At 45.8% G+C, this 21,760-nt stretch overlaps 1 pseudogene; it reads left to right on the top strand.

Annotated features, from left to right (window-relative positions):
* The window catches only part of LOC115132948 (sodium-driven chloride bicarbonate exchanger-like), a 39,534-nt pseudogene that overhangs the window by 15,611 nt on the left and 2,163 nt on the right, over nt 1–21,760 (top strand).

Below are 21,760 nucleotides of genomic sequence, written 5' to 3'. Positions count from 1 at the left end.
GGAGTTTAGACCAAAAAGCTCTATTTTTATCTCATCAGACCACATGACCTTCTCCCATTCCTCCTCTGGATCATCCAGATGGTCATTGGCAAACTTCAGACAGGCCTGGACATGTGCTGGTTTGAGCAGGGGGACCTTGCGTGCGCTGCAGGATTTTAATCCATGACGGCGTAGTCTGTTACTAATGGTTTTCTTTGAGACTGTGGTCCCAGCTCTCTTCAGGTCATTTACCAGGTCCTGCTGTGTAGTTCTGGGCTGATCCCTCACCTTCCTCATGATCATTGATGCCCCACGAGGTGAGATCTTGCATGGAGCCCCAGACCGAGGGTGATTGACCGTCATCTTGAACTTCTTCCATCTTGAACTTCCTTCTAATAATTGTGCCAACAGTTTTTGCCTTCTCACCAAGCTGCTTGCCTATTGTTCTGTAGCCCATCCCAGCCTTGTGCAGGTCTACAATTTTAGCCCTGATGTCCTTACACAGCTCTCTGGTCTTGGCCTTTGTGGAGAGGTTGGAGTCTGTTTGATTGAGTTTGTGGACAGGTGTCTTTTATACAGGTAACGAGTTCAAACAAGTTCAGTTAATACAGGTAAAGAGTGGAGAACAGGAGGGATTCTTAAAGAACAACTAACAGGTCTGTGAGAGCCAGAATTCTTACTGGTTGGTAGGTGATCAAATACTTATGTCATGCAATAAAATGCTAATTAATTACTTAAAAATCATACAATGTGATTTTCTGGATTTCTGTTTTAGATTATTCCGTCTCTCACAGTTGAAGTGTACCTATGATAAAAAGTACAGACCTCTACGTGCTTTGTAAGTAGGAAAACCTGCAAAATTGGTAGTGATCAAATACTTGTTCTCCCCACTGTACTTGCATACTATTGTTTGTACAGATGAACGTGGTATCTTCAGGCGTTTGGAAATTGCTCCCAAGGATGAACCAGACTTGTGGAGGTCTACTATTGTTTTTCTGAGGTGTTGGCTGATTTTCTTTTGATTTTCCCATGATGTCAAGCAAAGGGGCACTGAGTTTGAAGGTAGGCCTTGAAATACATCCACAGCTACACCTCCAATTGACTCAAATTATGTCAATTAGCCAGAAGCTTCTGAAGCCATGACATTATCCAAGCTGTTTAAAGGCACAGTCAACTTAGTGTATGTAAACTTCTGACCCACTGGAATTGTGATACAGTGAATTATAAGTGAAATAATCTGTCTGTTAACAATTGTTGGAAAAATTACTTGTGTCGTGCACAAAGTGGATGTCCTAACCAAGTTGCCAAAACTATAGTTTGTTAACAAGATGTTTGTGGAGTTGTTGAGAAACAAGTTTTAATGACTCCAACCTAAGTGCATGTAAACTTCCGACTTCAATTGTATGTGCGTGGGGTCGAGGGTCTCAGAGGGTTGATGGGGTGTGTGTGTGTGTATATATATATATATATATATATAAAAAAGCCAGACTACACACACACACACACACACGTACACACCATCAACCCTCTGAGACCCTCGACCCCATAACCCTCCTACAACAATCCTAGCCATTATCAGGATGGTCTGTTGGGTCAACAACAGTGTTCCTCTCGGCAGCTGTGTGAGAGTCAGTATTTATCTGACCACACGCATGAGGAAGCATCCTTGTAAAAAAAAACAAACGGGACTAAAACAATAAAGCTATCTGGGTAGTCAGGGAACATGAATTCATAAAAATTGTGATTGGCCACATTAGTTGCCATGGTGACTGTCTGATGAAGTTAGCCTCATGAAGCTGCTGTGTGTTTATTTAAGGATTCATCCTCTTGCAGCAGGAGGAAGGCAGGACGCCAGAGGCCTGTTATATAAGAGTTGTGGCTTTAAAAAAAAATTCAAATGTGGTTCTATGTACAGAATGGTCACTGGGACAAATTCACCACTGGTGTGTTTGGCCCGTTAAAAAAACAGCCCTCTGAGCTTTTTCTGTGAAAATCTCTTGATGTGCAAAAGAATGGTTCTCTTTATACTGTAAATACATGTGCATATTAAGTCGTTCTGACCATGATAGTTCGTTGGTGATGTGGACACCAAGGAACTTGAAACTCTCGACCCCGCTCCACTACAGCCCCGTCGATGTTAATGGGGGCCTTATCGGCCCGACTTCATCTCTCTCTCTCTCTCTCTTCTCTCACCGCTCCCCTCTCTCTCCCCTCTCTCTCTCTCTCTCTCTCTCTCTCCTCTCACCGCTCCTCTCTCTCTCTCTCTCTCTCTCTCTCCTCTCACCGCTCCTCTCTCTCTCTCTCTCTCTCCTCTCACCGCTCTTCTCTCTCTCTCTCTCTCTTCTCTCACCGCTCCCTCTCTCTCTCTCTCTCTCTCTCTCTTCTCTCACCGCTCCCCTCTCTCTCTCTCTCGCTCTCTTCTCTCACCGCTCCCCTCTCTCTCTCTCTCGCTCTCTTCTCTCACCGCTCCTCTCTCTCTCTCTCGCTCTCTTCTCTCACCGCTCCCCTCTCTCTCTCTCTTCTCTCTCTTCTCTCACCGCTCCCCCCTCTCTCTCTCTCTCCCCCTATCTTTATATATCTCTCTCTCTCCCCTCTCTTCTCTCACCGCTCCCCTCTCTCTCTCTCTCTCTCTCTCTTCTCTCACCGCTCCCCTCTCTCTCTCTCTCTCTCGCTCTCTTCTCTCACCGCTCCCCTCTCTCTCTCTCTCTCGCTCTCTTCTCTCACCGCTCCCCTCTCTCTCTCTCTCTCGCTCTCTTCTCTCACCGCTCCCTCTCTCTCTCTCTCTCTCGCTCTCTTCTCTCACCGCTCCCCCTCTCTCTCTCTCTCGCTCTCTTCTCTCACCGCTCCCCTCTCTCTCTCTCTTCTCTCACCTCTCCCCCTCTCTCTCTCTCCTCTCACCGCTCCCCCCTCTCTCTCTCTCTCCCTATCTTTATATATCTCTCTCTCTCCCCTCTCTCTTCTCTCACCGCTCCCCTCTCTCTCTCTCTCTCTCTTCTCTCACCGCTCCCCTCTCTCTCCCCTCTCTCTCTCTCTTTATCGTTCTCTCTCTCTCTTCTATAGAGGACTGATGAGGAGGCGGTGCTGGACAGAGGGGGCACTCGCTCCATGCTCAACACCAACTTTGAGAAAGAGGAGCTGGAAGGTGAGTCAACATTAACAGCTTAAGGGATGCATCTCAATTAGTCTAAACCGGCTTTCGCCCCTTGTCTCCACCTCTACCTAACCATATTCTGCTTTTACATAGTCTGTGACTTCATATCACTTATGGGTGGAAGGAGAAGACACAAGCAGACAAGGACCGGGAGCAGGTTTAGGAAACTGGGATGCACCCTGTGACCTTTCTCAGACACTCATGGTTGCCATGATTATTTGTTCTGCCTGCAGTGGAAACTGTGACACTGTATTTGCTCTGGTGTAGTATTCCCTGCTGCCCCATAAGGAGAACCTATGGACTTGTGAGAGAGGACACTGTAGTGAAAACAAGGAATACACACACACACACACAAACGCAATCATGTTTAATACGCGTGCCACTTTCATGCCACAGAGAGCAGGATGGGAGAGAACAGACGTTCCATCACACTCGGAAGTTCACAGGCGTGAGGGATGTTGTGCTATTTTTAGAGAGAACCTCCCATCTTGACTCACAGACTGTAAGCTGCAGCCAGGGTCCTCCGGGGTCCTCAGTGTTTCAACCAGGCATGTCCTAGGTCTGCCCTAATGTCTTTCATAATAGTCTCTACGACACATTCAAAGGGAGATATACTCTATTGCACTGTGATATACCATGTTAGATGTTTTGTTGATGTCAGTGTGTTGCCGGCTGACTCAGAGATTAATTTTGTTGTTGTTATTGTTGTTGTGACTGTAACAGGCCACACGCTAAGGCTGTCACACATGACGTTTCAGGGAGACATATTGCTAGAAATATCCTGTCCTTGACTTACTGCCTTAGTTTTTGGGTATGGTTGTTTTTGTTGAACAGTACTTCCACTGAGTAGTGCTGTTAGAGCAGGCCTGGAGGTAGGGACAGAGATATGACAGAGAGATGAGTGGAATGGGTCTTGTCCATGTCACCATGTGCACCTCAGCTCTCCCAGAGTTGGTTTGAGACCTATAGGACAGGCCATTTTGGTTGTTCTAGCTCAGCATTGGAGTCAGGATAGATTATGCTCACCATGGCAGAGAGAGAGAGAGTAAGGAACAGGGAAGAGAGTGTGACATATAATGAGGGAGAGAGAAAGATGGAGGGGGTGGGGGGTTGTGAGGACGAGAGAGAGTGTGGCATATAATGAGGGAGAGCGAAAGATGGAGGGGTGGGGGTTGTGAGGACGAGAGAGAGTGTGGCATATAATGAGGGAGAGCGAAAGATGGAGGGGGTGGGGGGTTGTGAGGACGAGAGAGAGTGTGGCATATAATGAGGGAGAGCGAAAGATGGAGAGGGGGTTGTGAGGACGAGAGAGAGTGTGGCATATAATGAGGGAGAGAGAAAGATGGAGGGGGTGGGGGGTTGTGAGGACGAGAGAGAGTGCGAAAGGGTGTGTTATCATTGCAGTGCTTCAGTATTTCATTTCCAGCTGATACTAAATTGTCATTTATCTTGTATGAATCTGGCCCAAGTGATTAATTTTCTTCCATCAGGACCCTGCGTCTTAACGAATGCATCACATTTTAAAAGTACATTTTAGTAAATGCACTTATTGTAGGCCCTGCGGTTAGAGGCCCTACATTCCTGGGGTTATAGTGATTGTAGTTTGATGCCACATTTTCATCGTGTCCCCAGGCCACCGGACTCTTTACATTGGAGTCCACGTTCCCCTGGGGAGGAAGTCCCACCGACGTCACCGTCACCATGGCGGCCACAACAAAAACAGCAGGAAGAGATCCAAAGAGAGGGAATCTGGGGTGGACGGCGATGGCAGAGAATCACCCTCCCACAGTAAGTCTATTGGGGGGGGGAGTGTGCTGCAAAGAAGGTTCCCTGTGAAAATGTGACCAAACAACACTCTTTGAAAAAAGGGTTCCAAAAGGGTTCTTCAGCTGTCCTCATAGGAAAACCCTTTTTTGGTTACATGTAAAACCCTTTTGGTTCCGTGTAGAACCATTTTGGGTTCCATGCAGAACCCTCTGTGGAAAGGGTTCCACATGGAACCCAAACCGGTTCTATTTGGAACCAACAAGGGTTTTACCTGGAACCAACAAGGGTTTTACCTGGAACCAACAAGGGTTTTACCTGGAACCAACAAGGGTTCATCCAACAAAAAAAATCTAAGCGTGAACTGTAAGTCTATGGGGGCAGTGTACTGACAAAATGTTCCCTGTGAAAATGTGTGACTTGTCATTTGTTCTTGTTTCTCCGTCATTGACACTAGCCAGGTTCCAGATATCTGTGTGCTCTTGCCAACTATCATTAATGAGCCAAAAGAGAACAGAAGATGTGATCCTGATTCAATAACGCAATGGTTATGCAAATATTGGGTTATGCAAATATTGGAATACTATCGCTTTGGACCACAAATCCTTTTCTTTCTCAAGTTGCTAAGCAACTTTGTCTGTCCTGACAAATAGTTGCTAGCTCATGTCAAATTTTTTAAACTAAATCGGTGACCCTGCACAAAATCTGTCTGCATAATGAACGTTGAGATTGCCGTGAGGCCAGACCGTTGGCAAGAGTGCAGATCAGACTGGCACCCAGGCTACATTGATTGGCGTCTCTTCACACCACTTCTCTGCACTCCTCTCTCGCTCTCTCTTTCTCTCTTTTTTATCCCTTTCTTTCTCTCTCTTTCTCTCACTATCTCTTTCTCTCTGTCTATCTCTTTCTCTCTCTCTCTCTCTTTCTCTCTCCACCCTCTTTCTCTCTTTCTCATTTTCCACCCTCTACCCCCCCCTCCACATCCCCAACTCTCTCCTCCTCCTCCACTACCCCTCTACAGCAGACACTCCTGCCCAGCGGGTGCAGTTCCTGCTGGGCACAGAGGATGGTGACGAGGAGCACATATCTCACGCCCTCTTCACTGAGCTGGATGAGATCTGCCTGAGAGAGGGCGAGGACGCAGAGTGGAAGGAGACCGCCAGGTAACAAATCGCACGACCCGCTCCAGCTCCACAGCCAATCAGGTGTCCGTTTCTGGCTTATGCGTATCTGTTTGTGTGTGTAGGTGGCTGAAGTTTGAGGAGGACGTGGAGGATGGAGGCGAGCGTTGGAGCAAGCCCTACGTGGCCACCCTGTCTCTTCATAGCCTGTTTGAGTTGAGGAGCTGCATCCTCAATGGCACCGTGCTGCTGGACATGAGGGCCAACTCACTGGAGGAGATCGCCGGTACGTAGAGTGGTGCTGGAGTGGAGGGTGGCCAGAAGGTTGACGGTTTAAATCCGAGTGTCGACGGGGAAAATCTGGCGGGAGTGAGTCTGCAACTGGAGAGATACTGGAGTTAGAATAACAGGTGCCAACCACTGCCGTTGTGCTCTTGAGCAAGGCAGTCAACCCCTAACCAATCTATGTGTGTGTTCTCTCAGATATGGTCCTGGACCAGCATGAGGTGTCGGGCGCAGTGGGGGAGGACGTGAGGAGGAGGATCCGTGAGGCGCTCCTGAAGCAGCACCACCACCAGAACCACAAGAAGCTGGCTAACCGCATTCCCATCGTACGCTCCTTTGCCGACATCGGCAAGAAGCATTCCGAGCCCCACTCTATGGACAAGAATGGTGAGCTAACCAACCAACTAACCAACCAATCACCAACCAACCAACCAACCAATCACACACCAACCAATCACACACCAACCAACCAATCACACACCAACCAACCAACCAACCAATCACACACCAACCAACCAATCACACACCAACCAAACAACCAACCAACCAATCACACACCAACCAACCAATCACACACCAACCAATCACAGTATTGTGGCTTTTCTGATTGTTGTGCTGTATTGTCTCTGTGTGACTTGCTGTGTTGTCTGATTAATATCTCAACTACTATCTACATTATCTCCTTTTGTGTCTGTGAGTGTGTGTGTGAGTGTGAGTGTGTCTGTGAGTGTGTGTGTCTGTGAGTGTGTGTGTGTGTCCACTTCATTACCTCCTTTTTATCCATTAATAACCTCCATGTGTTTTCTCTAACCTCTTGGGCAGTACCAAACCTTCAAAAGTAGAATAGTACTACTTCAAATTCAACTTAGAAAGTGCATCGTTTTGGTCACAAAGACTATCGTCAAGGCCTCATTCCTTCATTAATCTAGGTAGGATTAATCAATTGATGAATTTCATCTAGATTATAGTGTTTACACTGAAGGCCTTAATCTGAATACAGTGCAGGATGTTGCCCAGTGAGAGTGACTAACAGTCTGGCTCTCTCCCGTCCTGATGTCTCCCAGGTCAGACTGTCTCTCCCCAGTCCCAGCCAGCCACCACAGAGGGCAAGGACCATGTCAGCCGGGAGAACAGCCATGTGGACTTCAGCAAGGTCTAGCCTGGTCGCACCATTATTTGTATGTTCTGTATAGCCAACTCCTATGGTTGTTGTAATATCAAGGTTGGCTACCAGGCTACAAGGTCACCCAAAAGTTTCCACTAAGCACAATGCTACTTTTCATCGACATGCAGTGCATTAGCAAGTAGCTACATTACTGTGACTATGCTAACCACCAGTTAGTATGTGTTAGACCAGTGCATTAGCAAGTAGCTACATTACTGTGACTATGCTAACCACCAGTTAGTATGTGTTAGACCAGTGCATTAGCAAGTAGCTACATTACTGTGACTATGCTAACCACCAGTTAGTATGTGTTAGACCAGTGCATTAGCAAGTAGCTACATTACTGTGACTATGCTAACCACCAGTTAGTATGTGTTAGACCAGTGCATTAGCAAGTAGCTACATTACTGTGACTATGCTAACCACCAGTTAGTATGTGTTTAGACCAGTGCATTTACTATGCTGTGTGACCCACTCACAGTGTTTAGCCATTTCTCTGTAGCTCAGTGAATAATAAACCCACTGATTCTAGTCACAAACCAGTATCTAGCCAAACATCTGCTGTAGCCTATGTATGACAGATTTCTCAGTGGGCCTATCCATGATCCCCTGGCCTTCATTTCAGTCGACCCTATTTAGCACCTTTTCCTATCTCCTATTAGCTAAATAGGATCATCATGTCTGTAGATTGACCTCCACTTCATGAAGAAGATTCCCCCCGGTGCAGAGGCCTCCAACGTCCTGGTGGGGGAGCTAGAGTTCCTGGAGCAGCCCGTGGTGGCCTTTGTCCGTCTGTGTCCCGCCGTGCTGCTCAACGGCCTGGCCGAGGTCCCCATCACCACCAGGTCAGACACACACCCTCTTATTTTATAAAAATATTGTTGTTTAATGATGATTGCGGTTAGTACTAGGAATTGTATTTGTTCGTAACTAAATTGGACTGGTGTTTTTGCATTGGGTAAGTTCCTGAGTGGATGCACTCTATTCAGGTAAAACTATGGTTAAAACCTTCTTCTGTGTTCTCCCTCAGGTTCCTGTTCATTCTGCTGGGGCCTCTGGGAAAAGGACCACAGTACCATGAGATTGGTCGATCCATCGCAACTCTGATGACAGACGAGGTAAGTAGCCTCGTTGCAGTAGTCCTGTGTGTACTTTTCCCTGCGTGGCCTTTGGTTATGTTAGCCAAGTTTAATAACAGCTCATGATGACACATATAGGTTAAACCCATTCCCTCTCTGCTCCTCCCAGGTGTTCCATGACGTGGCATATAAAGCCAAGGACAGGAACGACCTGGTGGCCGGCATCGATGAGTTCCTGGACCAGGTGACTGTGTTGCCACCTGGGGAGTGGGACCCCTCCATCAGGATAGAGCCGCCCAAAAACGTGCCCTCTCAGGTGAGCCTCTTCCTGGTAGTGTCCATGACAACACCCCTAACCAGAGACTTATTTTGAGATGCTCTGACTCTGTGCCATCATCTGTTAGTTTGCTTCCAACTGCATCACTGGCTAAACCCAATCTGAATTGTTTTCGGATTTAACGGCTGGTGTACCCCAAGGACGTGTTCTAATTCCCTCCGAATCCATTTGTTTTGTTTTTCTATTATCATCTGTTTTTGGTACAAGCCAGGTGGCTTGTCCTTAAAAAATCAGTCCTGTGTTGTTGGAAGGAATGTTTTGCCTGACAGGCTATTTTAGGCCAATTACTACTTAGTGGAGAAAATAAATTATATAAATATTTATTTTCCATCTGACCTCTGAACTCTACTCTTTACCACACAGGAAAAGCGGAAGGTCCCCCTCTACCCAACGGAGATCTGGGAGAAGCAGAGGAACCTGGTGGCCATGGAGGCCCAGAGCTACAGCGCACAGGAAGGTAGGGTTGAGTGTGTGTGTGTGTGTGGTGGTTGTGAGTTGAAGGGAAGTGGTGTGTGTGTTTGGGCTGAGATTAGGCCGGCAAGCACTGTGAGTGTGATCTACAGCACTGTGAGTGTGATCTACAGCACTGTGAGTGTGATCTACAGCACTGTGTGTGTGTGTGATCTACAGCACTGTGGACCATCTTTGGTTCTCTCTGTCTTTGTCTTCCAGTCCCCTGTTTGTCTCCTCTCCGGCTCTCACTGTCCCCAGCAGTACATCTAGCCACCCTTTAAAAAAAAACCACACATCCTTATGGTTCTCTCTCGTTCCTCAAGCTCTGCGTTCCTAAAAATAGCTGTGATTGATTCAGTGTGATACATGCATTTGGAATCATCCATGCGTACTTTCCGACATAAGACCAGCATCACTAATTAAAATGTGCCTCGACAATCCTGCCGAAAACACTTTAGCTATTTTGGTAACACTTCATTGTACAATTTGTGTGCGTTAATTAAGGGCCATTAGTTCGCCATGTGATCATGTCCACTTATTATACGAGCACTAAGTGTGCATTAACAAAGTGCTGACCTGAATCTGTTTTATAGGCGATAATTAGTTCAATAGTTAATAGCCTACAGCATTCGCTCATAAGCATTTTGATCTCTGAAAATACCTAATAAATACTTAACAGTGCAAAATCATGTATGAAATCATGAAGTATTAGTAACTTATTAGCAGTAGCTTATGAGTACTGACGGACACTCACAATACAGTGTTACAACTTTATTAACAATACTTTATTGTAGGTGTCATGTGTTTTGGGTTTCTACAGTAGTGTAGTAGAGTGTATCTAGCGCTAGGAGAAAGCTGCAGTAGTGTAATACAGTATATTTAGAGAATATTTAGAGTGAGGCAGTAGGCTATGTGCAGCTGTAGTAAGTGGATACTGTATGTCGTGGGTTTTGAAGTGATGTAGTTGTAAGGGATGCTCACTGCTACAGTAGGTCTCTGAGGAACTCATCCTGACGTGTAAAGTAGATTGGCCTGCAGCCCAGTTCTGCTGTGAGCTATGATCTCCCGGGGGGCCAACAGCGTAGCATCCATCCCCGCACGGTTGAAATACCACTCAAAGTCACGCCCCCCGTTACCCCGGCAACCGCCTCTGGCTAGGACGCCATGTGCTTCCTCTAACATCAAAGGTTCCCTCTCTCCAACCCTCCTCCTAGTGTGTGGCCTGTGGGAATGTGTTTAAAAAAAAGAAACATTTTAAAACACGCTATGGTGCATACATTTAAAAACACGCTATGGTGCATACATTTAAAAACACGCTATGGTGCATACATTTCCCATTGAAACGGAAAAATGAAAGGGAACACAGATTTGACTCCTTTTTTACTTCATATGGTATTTGATGCTGGTTCACTAAGGTGGTGTAGTGTGTGTGTGGTGTGTGCACGTGTACATGCGCTAATGTGTGTGTCATGTCCAGGTTCTTTGGAGGGTTCTTCATGGACATCAAGCGCAAGGCGCCCCACTACCTGTCTGACTACACGGACGCTTTGAGCCTGCAGTGTCTGGCCTCCTTCCTTTTCCTCTACTGTGCCTGCATGTCTCCTGTCATCACCTTCGGAGGACTGCTGGGGGAAGCCACCGAGGGACGCATAGTAAGACACACCGCTCATACCACATGACACGCGTTGGCTTTGCTGCGTTAACAACATGTTGTCCCGAATGGCAGAAGAACAGACTTTCTGAAGGCCTTACTTCATGTGTTTGTTTGTTTTTGGATTTCTGATGGAGTTCTGCACAACAATAAAGCACTTTCATATTCACACGTTAGGTAAGCAACGATGGTGTCCCGGTGAAGCTGAGCTAAACGGATAGCTAGGTTTCGGTTGCCATATCCCCTAGTAGATCCCCGACTTCAACAAATAAAGACTGCTATGCAGTTATTATGAAAGTGCTATGTAACCTGTGGTCCATTAACCCATTACTGTCACTTCCCCTTTTGGCCAGAGTGCAATTGAGTCGCTGTTCGGAGCCTCCATGACGGGGATAGCCTACTCCCTGTTCGCTGGGCAGCCTCTCACCATCCTAGGCAGCACAGGCCCTGTTCTAGTGTTTGAGAAGATTCTCTTCAAGTTCTGCAAGTGAGTTTGCCCCATTTCAGATACGTTGTCACGTTGTCTCAGGTGCTCTCATCACTGTGACGTGGCTACAGTACGTTGTTCCTGGCATGTAGGAAAAACTTTAAGTATATGGGTTGTTCTAAGGTTGTGTGTGTGTGTGTGTCCGTGTGTGAAAATCGGTGACAACCTCGGCCCGAGAAGAAATGTCCTTTTGGGCTAATAGTTAAGACGTTGGTCTTCCGAGTGGGAGATGGAGGTTCGCGTCCCACCAGTTACACGTGTGTGTGTTTGTCAACAGGTACTATGACTATGGCTATATATGCGAACAGATCTGGAACCAGGCTAATTGGAAATATATTGGCAGACAGTGTTAGGTACAATGTCTGTAGCACTGTACCACTGACATTTCATATGGACGGCTCCACTATAAATATATTTCATGTCAGTGACTCCGTTTCCTCTCTGCAAAGATTTGGACAGAGTCAAAGTGCGTGCATGAGTGACTGGCTCATGCTGGATCATGTCTCTGTGAACCCAGTCATTCATGCACGCTCGCACTTTGGATTGCAGTCACATATTGTGTGTGGTGTGTGTGTGTGTGCGCATGCGTGTGTGTGTCCATGTATGTAGGCATGACTTGCCTAGTTAAACAAAGGTCAAATAAAAAATGAATAAATGTCCTTTTGGTCTAAAGGTTAAGACGTTGGCCTTCCTAGTGGGAGGGGGGGGGGGTCGCGTCCCACCAGTTACGCGTGTGTGTGTGTGTTTGTCTACAGGGACTATGACCTGTCCTACCTCTCCCTGAGGGCCTGTATCGGCCTGTGGACGGCGTTCCTTTGCCTGCTCCTGGTGGCTACAGACGCTAGCTCCCTGGTCTGTTACATCACCCGCTTCACAGAGGAGGCCTTCGCCTCGCTCATCTGCATCATCTTCATCTACGAGGCCCTGGAGAAACTCATCCACCTGGGGGAACACTACCCCATCAACATGAACAACAACCTGCAGAAACTCACCCAGTACTCGTAAGTCATGGAAATAGTATTAGTTTAGTGGAACTAATACTCGTAAGTGGATCAAATTGTCATAAGTGGAACTGGTATTCCTCTAACTACCAGTAATTTTAAGTGCAACTAGTAAACTTGTAGTACTCATAGGGGGAAGTACTCCTTTAACTGCCAACAAATTAAACGAGTACTCTTAACCTGTAGTATACTATCTAGAACCTAAAAGGCTTCTTCGGGTGTCCCCATGAAGAATAACCCTTTTTGCTTCCAGGTAGAACTCTTTTGGGTACCATGTAGAAAGAACCCTTTCCACAGAGGGATTCTACATGGAACTCAAAAGGGTCCTACCAAAAAGGGTTCTCCTCCTATGGGGACAGCCAAAGAACCCTTTTGGAACCCTTTTTCTAAGAGTGTACTCATTAATGGAACCAGTACCCCACTAACTACCGCTAATCTTAAGTGGAACTAGTAGTGGTAGGAGTAAATTGTACTTCTTTGTTTAAGTAGCATTCGTAAGTGTAAGGAGTACTCCCCCTACAATACTGCAGGTGGAAAACAGTCCATTTTTTGGGGCCAAAACACAGACAGTAAACCAGAGTCCTGTACACAGTTTTAGTGTTAGCTAGCTACATCATCAAAGCACAGATGGGCAACATGGGCAGTTTATCCAGTTTTTTGGTAATGCTACAAGATTATTGCAGTAGGCTGAATAATCCCATGTGTAAACCCAGGGACATACATTAATACATGATGTAATTGTTCCAAGTCGATGTAATGTGCGGTCAAGTAAATGTTTTCCGTACATTGGTGAAGTCATAGAGAGGAATCCTTATGGGTCATTCCATGTCCATCGTCAAGCCATGTCACCCACCATCTCAGATTGTTCTGAAATTGTTTCTGTAGTTAGAAACAGATGATATTAACATTCCTGAAACATTATTTTGTCTAAATATAATCGGATCTCTGAGAAATTAAGCTAATTGATTGCACCCAAATTGGCTGTTTTAATTTATAGGATTCATATAATCTTCAATAAATATAGTACCTAACATCCGATTTGGACCATAATTCTTCATAACAAAGAGTAAGACATAAAAGCCATCCACGGAACCCCAACATCCCACACCGAACTCATCCCAACAACCAGTATACAGTATCAGTTCTCTATGTCTGACACGTAGTACGGAGCTGCTGCTTGGAGTATTGCTTCTTCATTCTTTTGAATGTATTCCCTGTGAATCTGGTGATGTCGTTTCCCCATTGTTCAGAGAAATTAGTCATTAAAGTCACTTGCATTCTATACCATAAATTAGTGTGAAGGTACCAAGTTTTGCCCACTAGATGGAGCTGTTCCTGCTACTGCCACCACACCCCTTTATCCATTTTGCTGGTCTCTTGTGTTTATTAAATGGATCACAACATTTTCTTTGCTACTTTAGGTAGAAAACAAATTGATTTTGCTCATATAAGTCCTATAAATTAAAATGGCCAATTTTGGTGCAATCCTGTAATTTCCCAGAGATCAAATTATATTTCAACAAAATAATATTTCAGGAACGCTAATCTTATCCGTTTCTAACTACAAAAATGATTTCAGAACAATCTGAGACAGTGGGTGTCAAAATCCTCTTTCTTGTGCTTTTTGAGGTGTAACAACTTATATAGTAGAGGACATAGATGTGTTGACATGTGTAGACTGAGGCTGGAACATGAAGAGTGTGTGTGTCTACTCGTGCACGTGTGTGTACTTGTGTGTGTGTGTGTGTGTGTTCCCATGCATATGTGTGTTGTGCTCTGGTAGGTGTGCGTGTGTGGTGCCAAAGGATCCTAGCAACTCCACTCTGAGGTACTGGGAGGACAGGAACATCACTGCATCAGAGGTCAACTGGACCAGCATGGAGGTCAAGGTAAAGAGGGGTTTGAAGCCTAAAAGCTCTTGGGTTCAGGGGGATGAAGCCATGCTTTGTAAGGTCACTGACTACCTCGTTCTGTAGCAGAGCACCAGCTGCACTGTGCAATCATCACATGAACTTCTAGAGGTCAGAAGTATTACAGTGCAGGGCCAGGCACCATGGGGGACTATTGACCAATAACCACCCCCTGAAGTAATATTGATACATGATCGTTGTCTCTACTTTCTTGCCCTTTGTGCTGTTGTCTGTGCCCAATAATGTTTGTGCCATGTTTTATGCTGCTACCATGTTGTTGTCCAGTTGTGTTGCTACCATGCTGTGTTGTCATGTGTTGCTGCCTTCCTATGTTGTTGTCTTAGGGCTCTCTTTATGTAGTGTTGTCTCTCTTGTCGTGTTGTAGTATTTTTATTTGATTTTTAATCCCAACCCCGTCCCCGCAGGAGGCCTTTTGCCTTTTGCTGGCCGTCATTATAAATAAGAATTTGTTCTTAACTGACTTGCCTAGTTAAATGTGTAAAATGTAGCTAACACTCCTTACTCAATTACTTCTAAAACATCACTCATCAGCAAATTGCGACACATATTATATTGTATACATATAGTGTATTTTTCCTGGTGAAATAGCTGTCCCCTGGAGAGGGATGTGAGGCTATAGGGAGAGTACAATGTGTTTCCCCAGAGGGAACAGAACAGCGTGACAGGATTAAAGACATGTAGGCAGGATTTCAACAGGATTTAACCATGTACAGTCACCATAGAGAAACAGTCACCGTAGAGCATTCTTTTAGTATTCACTGTGACTCTGTCACACACATGCACGCACATACTGTATGCACACCTGCACACACGCACACACACTATGTGATTGCAATCCAAAGTGCATGTGAGCGTACATGAATGACTGGGTTCACACAGACATGATTCAGCATTGGCCAGTCACTCATGCACTTTGACTCTGTCTAAATCAGTGCATAGAGGACATGAAATATATTTATAGTGGAGCCATTCCTATGACATGTCAGTGGTGGGAGTACTACAGAATATAAGCACTGTGCAGCATGTACAAACATTTGACCTAACATTGAGTGTGCCAATGCATTTCCAATTAGCCTGGTTCCAGATCTGTTAAGTGTGTAAAGCCTATGGTTGTGGCAACCATACAGTAAGAGTTGGCGATCTGCAAACAGATCTGGGACCAGAGGCTAACTTCGACTGGGTCTTATTATCTTTCCTATCTAGATAATGTATACCTTACAGTGGCCGTGTCCAAATACCCATACTTGCGTTCTAAATAGTAGACTTTTTGGGTATGCAAAAATATAACGTTTTATTGTATGTGAAATTTAAATAAATACGTATGCTTTAAATGGCAGGATGTCAGACTCAGTTCGGCTTTTCATCAAGTAGTTGCTGCACATTGTTGAGTAAGAGAATCGTCTTTTCACACCCACGTGTGTTTGACAACAGCTGATAATCAGAATAGGGGATGTGCTCTATAAACATAAACAAATAGCGGGGAACAAGTGTGATTGTGCATTAGATGATGACTTCTCAGTATGAATGAGTAGTATGTTGATATTTGAATGTAGTACTGTTAATACACAGTGTGTAGTTGTAGTAGACAAGATGGCCAGTCTATCCTGTTAACTTCATAGGAAATACATGGGGTATGGAGTTCCACTCACATATCTCTCTGTATCTGCTGTAGGAGTGCTTTGTGTTCCGGGGGGAGTTTGAGGGCAGCGCCTGTGGCCCCCACGGACCCTACATTCCTGACGTCCTCTTCTGGTCCGTGGTCCTCTTCTTCTCTACTGTCTTCATGTCCGCTTTCCTCAAGGAGTTCAAGACCAGCCGCTACTTCCCCACCAAGGCACGTCCATCTACACCTCAGGCTTCCTGAGTGCAAGGAATGTGGACCGGTAGCCACATGTGCAGGGATTTCAATGATATTTGATTGATTGATGCTTGCCAAATAATCTCTCAGGCTTTGGTGGATGTATCAGTGTAAAACCGCCTACTGGTGCGTCATAATATGAAAATCTACCCATTCTATTTCGATGATGTGTCAATGAGTGCTGTGTGCCGCATGAGTAAGAATAGATTTTGCAGTATATTGATGCCTCCTTGTGGCATCTAAGAGATCCTACATTTACTTGCACTTAATCATTCTAATGATTCTGATTATTTGCCTTTATTTAACCAGGTAGGTCATTGAGAACACATAGTCTTTTACGACAACGACCTGAACACGATGGATGTGAACAACTGTGCAGACAAGTGAAGTCTTCACAGACTCATTTGTATTCAAATGACACTGAGCAATAGGAGATTGGCCATAAGCTCAGGTCCTAGTTTGACTGTGAGTTTCTCTTGCTCTTCAGGTGAGAGCCCAGATCAGTGACTTTGCTGTCTTCATCACCATCCTCACCATGGTCCTAGTGGACTATGCCCTGGGAATCCCCTCACCCAAACTGCAGGTCCCCAACAAGTTCAAGGTGAGTACACACACACACACACACACTCACACACACACAAATCATGTTCACTCCCTCCCACAGCCAACCAGAGACGACCGTGGTTGGATCGTGAACCCAATAGGACGCAACCCGTGGTGGACCACCATAATCGCGGTCCTCCCTGCGCTGCTCTGCACCATCCTCATCTTCATGGACCAACAGATCACTGCTGTTATCATCAACAGGAAGGAGCACAAACTGAAGGTGATGGCTGCCAATTCAAGTCACTGTACTGTCAGCTTTTACAGCTAAAATGTGAAATTGAAAATGTAACCGGTCATTATTACAATATAATGAACAGTCAAAGCCCTAAAGGCTGATTCTATTTTGGGGTTTTGACCAAACATTTTTTTGTGGACTATTTAAAATCTGTGCCATTTGACTATGGCTGCCTTTTGAACTAAAGCCTTGATTACTGTTCCTCATTTCTCCATAACTAAAGATGTCAACAGTATATCTCCTTATTGTTCATGTATTATATATATACTGCCTGCATCTCTGCTGTGTGGATGCCATAACCCCACATCTCTGGTGCCCATCAACAGAAGGGTTGTGGCTACCACCTGGACCTGTTTGTGGTGGGGGTGATGCTGGGGGTGTGTTCTGTGATGGGCCTGCCCTGGTTCGTGGCGGCCACCGTGCTCTCAATCTCCCACGTCAACAGCCTGAAGCTGGAGTCAGAGTGCTCGGCCCCCGGGGAACAGCCCAAGTTCCTGGGGATCAGAGAGCAGCGCTTCACTGGCCTGATGATTTTCCTACTCATGGGCTGCTCCGTCTTCATGACCTCTGTCCTCAAGGTGAGGGAGTTGCGAGGTCAAAGGGCAGACCTCAGATATACATGAGATCAGTTACAACACACACACTTTAGCACAGTCATGCTCACAGCTGTCTGTCTGTTTCCAGTTTATCCCCATGCCTGTACTGTATGGAGTGTTCTTGTACATGGGAGCGTCCTCGCTGAGAGGTATCCAGTTCTTTGACCGTCTCAAGCTGTTTGGCATGCCGGCCAAGCACCAGCCAGACTTCATCTACCTGAGACACGTCCCCCTGAGGAAGGTCCACCTCTTCACCATCATCCAGCTCAGCTGCCTGGTCCTGCTGTGGGTCATCAAGACCTCCAATTATGCCATCGTCTTCCCCATGATGGTAACGTGTGTGTGTGTGGACGGTGGGGTTGTTTGGGTGGGTAGGGTGGGCGTGTTGGTGGGTGGGGGGGGGGGTCTGTGTGTGTGCGTGTGCACGAGAGAGAGATTGAGAAAGAGACGTTATGTCTGAGTATGTTGGCATTTATTTAGCTTTTATATTTAATTTGGTATTCACCTTAAGCTTTACGTAGAGTAAGTACAGCCTGTGTCGACGTCATTCACCACACTGAGTTGACAGGAGGAGAATGTAAGGAGAAGTGCTTCTCTTCTCTAGGTGTTGGCTCTGGTGTTCATCCGTAAGCTTCTGGACTTCATGTTCACCAAGAAGGAGCTGAGTTGGCTGGACGACCTGATGCCTGAGTGGAAGAAGAAGAAACTAGAGGAAGGAGAGGAAGAGGTATACAGTACTTGGTGCTCTTAAACATATTGAAGCCATACAGATATGTTAGCACATTATGACTCTATCAATCATCTGGGCTTGTGGTGCAATAGTGTGTGATTTTAACAGTCACTTTGTTCATTTCTCTCTCTCCAGGAGGAGCCCATTATTATAGTGGAGGAGGAGGAGGGGATAGTTACTTTGTTCATTTCTCTCTCTCCAGGAGGAGCCCAGTATTATAGTGGAGGAGGAGGAGGGGATAGTTACTTTGTTCATTTCTCTCTCCAGGAGGAGCCCAGTATTATAGTGGAGGAGGAGGAGGGGATAGTTACTTTGTTCATTTCTCTCTCTCCAGGAGGAGCCCAGTATTATAGTGGAGGAGGAGGCGGGGATAGTTACTTTGTTCATTTCTCTCTCTCCAGGAGGAGCCCAGTATTATAGTGGAGGAGGAGGAGGGGATAGTTACTTTGTTCATTTCTCTCTCTCCAGGAGGAGCCCAGTATTATAGTGGAGGAGGAGGAGGGATAGTTACTTTGTTCATTTTCTCTCTCCAGGAGGAGCCCAGTATTATAGTGGAGGAGGAGGAGGGGATAGTTACTTTGTTCATTTCTCTCTCTGCAGGAGGAGCCCAGTATTATAGTGGAGGAGGAGGAGGGGATAGTTACTTTGTTCATTTGTCTCTCTCCAGGAGGAGCCCAGTATTATAGTGGAGGAGGAGGAGGGGATAGTTACTTTGTTCATTTGTCTCTCTCCAGGAGGAGCCCAGTATTATAGTGGAGGAGGAGGAGGGGATAGTTACTTTGTTCATTTCTCTCTCTCCAGGAGGATCCCAGTATTATAGTGGAGGAGGAGGCGGGGATAGTTACTTTGTTCATTTCTCTCTCTCAAGGAGGAGCCCAGTATTATAGTGGAGGAGGAGGAGGGGATAGTTACTTTGTTCATTTCTCTCTCTCCAGGAGGAGCCCAGTATTATAGTGGAGGAGGAGGAGGGGATAGTTACTTTGTTCATTTCTCTCTCTGCAGGAGGAGCCCAGTATTATAGTGGAGGAGGAGGAGGGGATAGTTACTTTGTTCATTTGTCTCTCTCCAGGAGGAGCCCAGTATTATAGTGGAGGAGGAGGAGAGGATAGTTACTTTGTTCATTTCTCTCTCTCCAGGAGGAGCCCAGTATTATAGTGGAGGAGGAGGAGGGGATAGTTACTTTGTTCATTTCTCTCTCTCCAGGAGGAGCCCAGTATTATAGTGGAGGAGGAGGAGGGGATAGTTACTTTGTTCATTTCTCTCTCTCCAGGAGGAGCCCAGTATTATAGTGGAGGAGGAGGAGGGGATAGTTACTTTGTTCATTTCTCTCTCTGCAGGAGGAGCCCAGTATTATAGTGGAGGAGGAGGAGGGGATAGTTACTTTGTTCATTTGTCTCTCTCCAGGAGGAGCCCAGTATTATAGTGGAGGAGGGGATAGTTACTTTGTTCATTTGTCTCTCTCCAGGAGGAGCCCAGTATTATAGTGGAGGAGGAGGAGGGGATAGTTACTTTGTTCATTTCTCTCTCTCCAGGAGGATCCCAGTATTATAGTGGAGGAGGAGGCGGGGATAGTTACTTTGTTCATTTCTCTCTCTCAAGGAGGAGCCCAGTATTATAGTGGAGGAGGAGGAGGGGATAGTTACTTTGTTCATTTCTCTCTCTCCAGGAGGAGCCCAGTATTATAGTGGAGGAGGAGGAGGGGATAGTTACTTTGTTCATTTCTCTCTCTCCAGGAGGAGCCCAGTATTATAGTGGAGGAGGAGGAGGGGATAGTTACTTTGTTCATTTCTCTCTCCAGGAGGAGCCCAGTATTATAGTGGAGGAGGAGGAGGGGATAGTTACTTTGTTCATTTCTCTCTCTCCAGGAGGAGCCCAGTATTATAGTGGAGGAGGAGGAGGGGATAGTTACTTTGTTCATTTCTCTCTCTCCAGGAGGAGCCCAGTATTATAGTGGAGGAGGAGGAGGGGATAGTTACTTTGTTCATTTCTCTCTCTCCAGGAGGAGCCCAGTATTATAGTGGAGGAGGAGGAGGGGATAGTTACTTTGCCACTGGAAGGAAATTACAAGTAAGTCCAACTAACGAAACATCCAGAGACTGTGGGCACTAAAAAGTTAGTCACCAAAACATGTACCTGTTTTTTTTTTTAACTAACTATATAGAGGGCCATGTTGCGCATGAGTTGTGTCAATACCGCGGCACAAGCACACTTTTTTTAGAGCCAGCAACAGAAAAAACTATTTCAGCTAATTCAAGATCAGGGCCTAAGCATCAACACGTTTCAGAGGATGTCTTGACCATGAGAACCTGCAGTGACTGACAGAGCATCCTTGGTTTTTGTGTGCTGTAGGAGCGATCCTGCGACGGTGAACATTTCCCACGAGATGTCCAAAGGCTCCTTCGGGAACGTGTGGAACAGTATTAGTCCCAGTGACAGCTCCAAGAAGGAGCCAAGCTCCAAAAGGTTTGGAATGTCCACCAATCAATCAATATCAACGTTTCACCAAAAATGCCATTTCATCTATTTATTGGACCTGTATATTAGCCGCAGGACATTTTACTTGTCCAATTTACTTGTCCATTTTACTTGTCCAATCTCAACTACTGTCCTGTTTTCTATTGTTCATGGTGTGAATACTGTAAAACATATTTCATGTGGATATCAAAGGTGAATTTTGTCCTGCCCTTCGTTGTAGAGATATAGATGGTCATTAACTTCTATCTTGACTCCTATCCTTTTTCATTCCATTCCCATCATAAGCTCCCCTTCCTAACCTCTCAGAAGCTCATTATCCCAAAGGTAAGTGACTCCCAATCCTCAGTGGCATGGTGTTACATATCTTGTCCCTCCATTGCAGTTTTCTAAAACCAATGTGCAGTTTATCATTGTATGACGTGGAGGTGACAATATGAACGTGATGGTATTTTGTCGTGCACGCGTGCCCGTAGTTTGAGTGTGGGACTTCAGTCTTAAGTACCCTGGAGCGACCTGTTATCTCTTGACCCATAAAGATCCACAGTAGAAACCACCAACTCAAACCTGGCACTCAGGTCTAAACAAATGTCCCAAGGCGTCTCTCTTTGTTTTGAATGTTTCATGCTCACTGGTTTGGAGAATGTGAATGCATGCGTATGGTGGACAGACACACACACACACACACACACACATAGCATGCGTATGGTGGACAGACACACACACACATAGCATGCTCTGGTGTGGTTTGCCTCTGTGTTGGTTGGGGACAACTGCATCTCTAGGGTGGTTATGCATGATGGTAATAATACCCCAAGTCAATGGAGTGCGTGACACTTCTGCCATGCAGGGCTCCAAT

The sequence above is a fragment of the Oncorhynchus nerka genome, linkage group LG2 (assembly GCF_034236695.1).
Source record: "Oncorhynchus nerka isolate Pitt River linkage group LG2, Oner_Uvic_2.0, whole genome shotgun sequence".
NCBI lineage: Eukaryota > Metazoa > Chordata > Actinopteri > Salmoniformes > Salmonidae > Oncorhynchus > Oncorhynchus nerka.
Note: the sequence above shows the minus strand (reverse complement) of the source record. Positions and strands in the feature narration are given on the sequence as shown.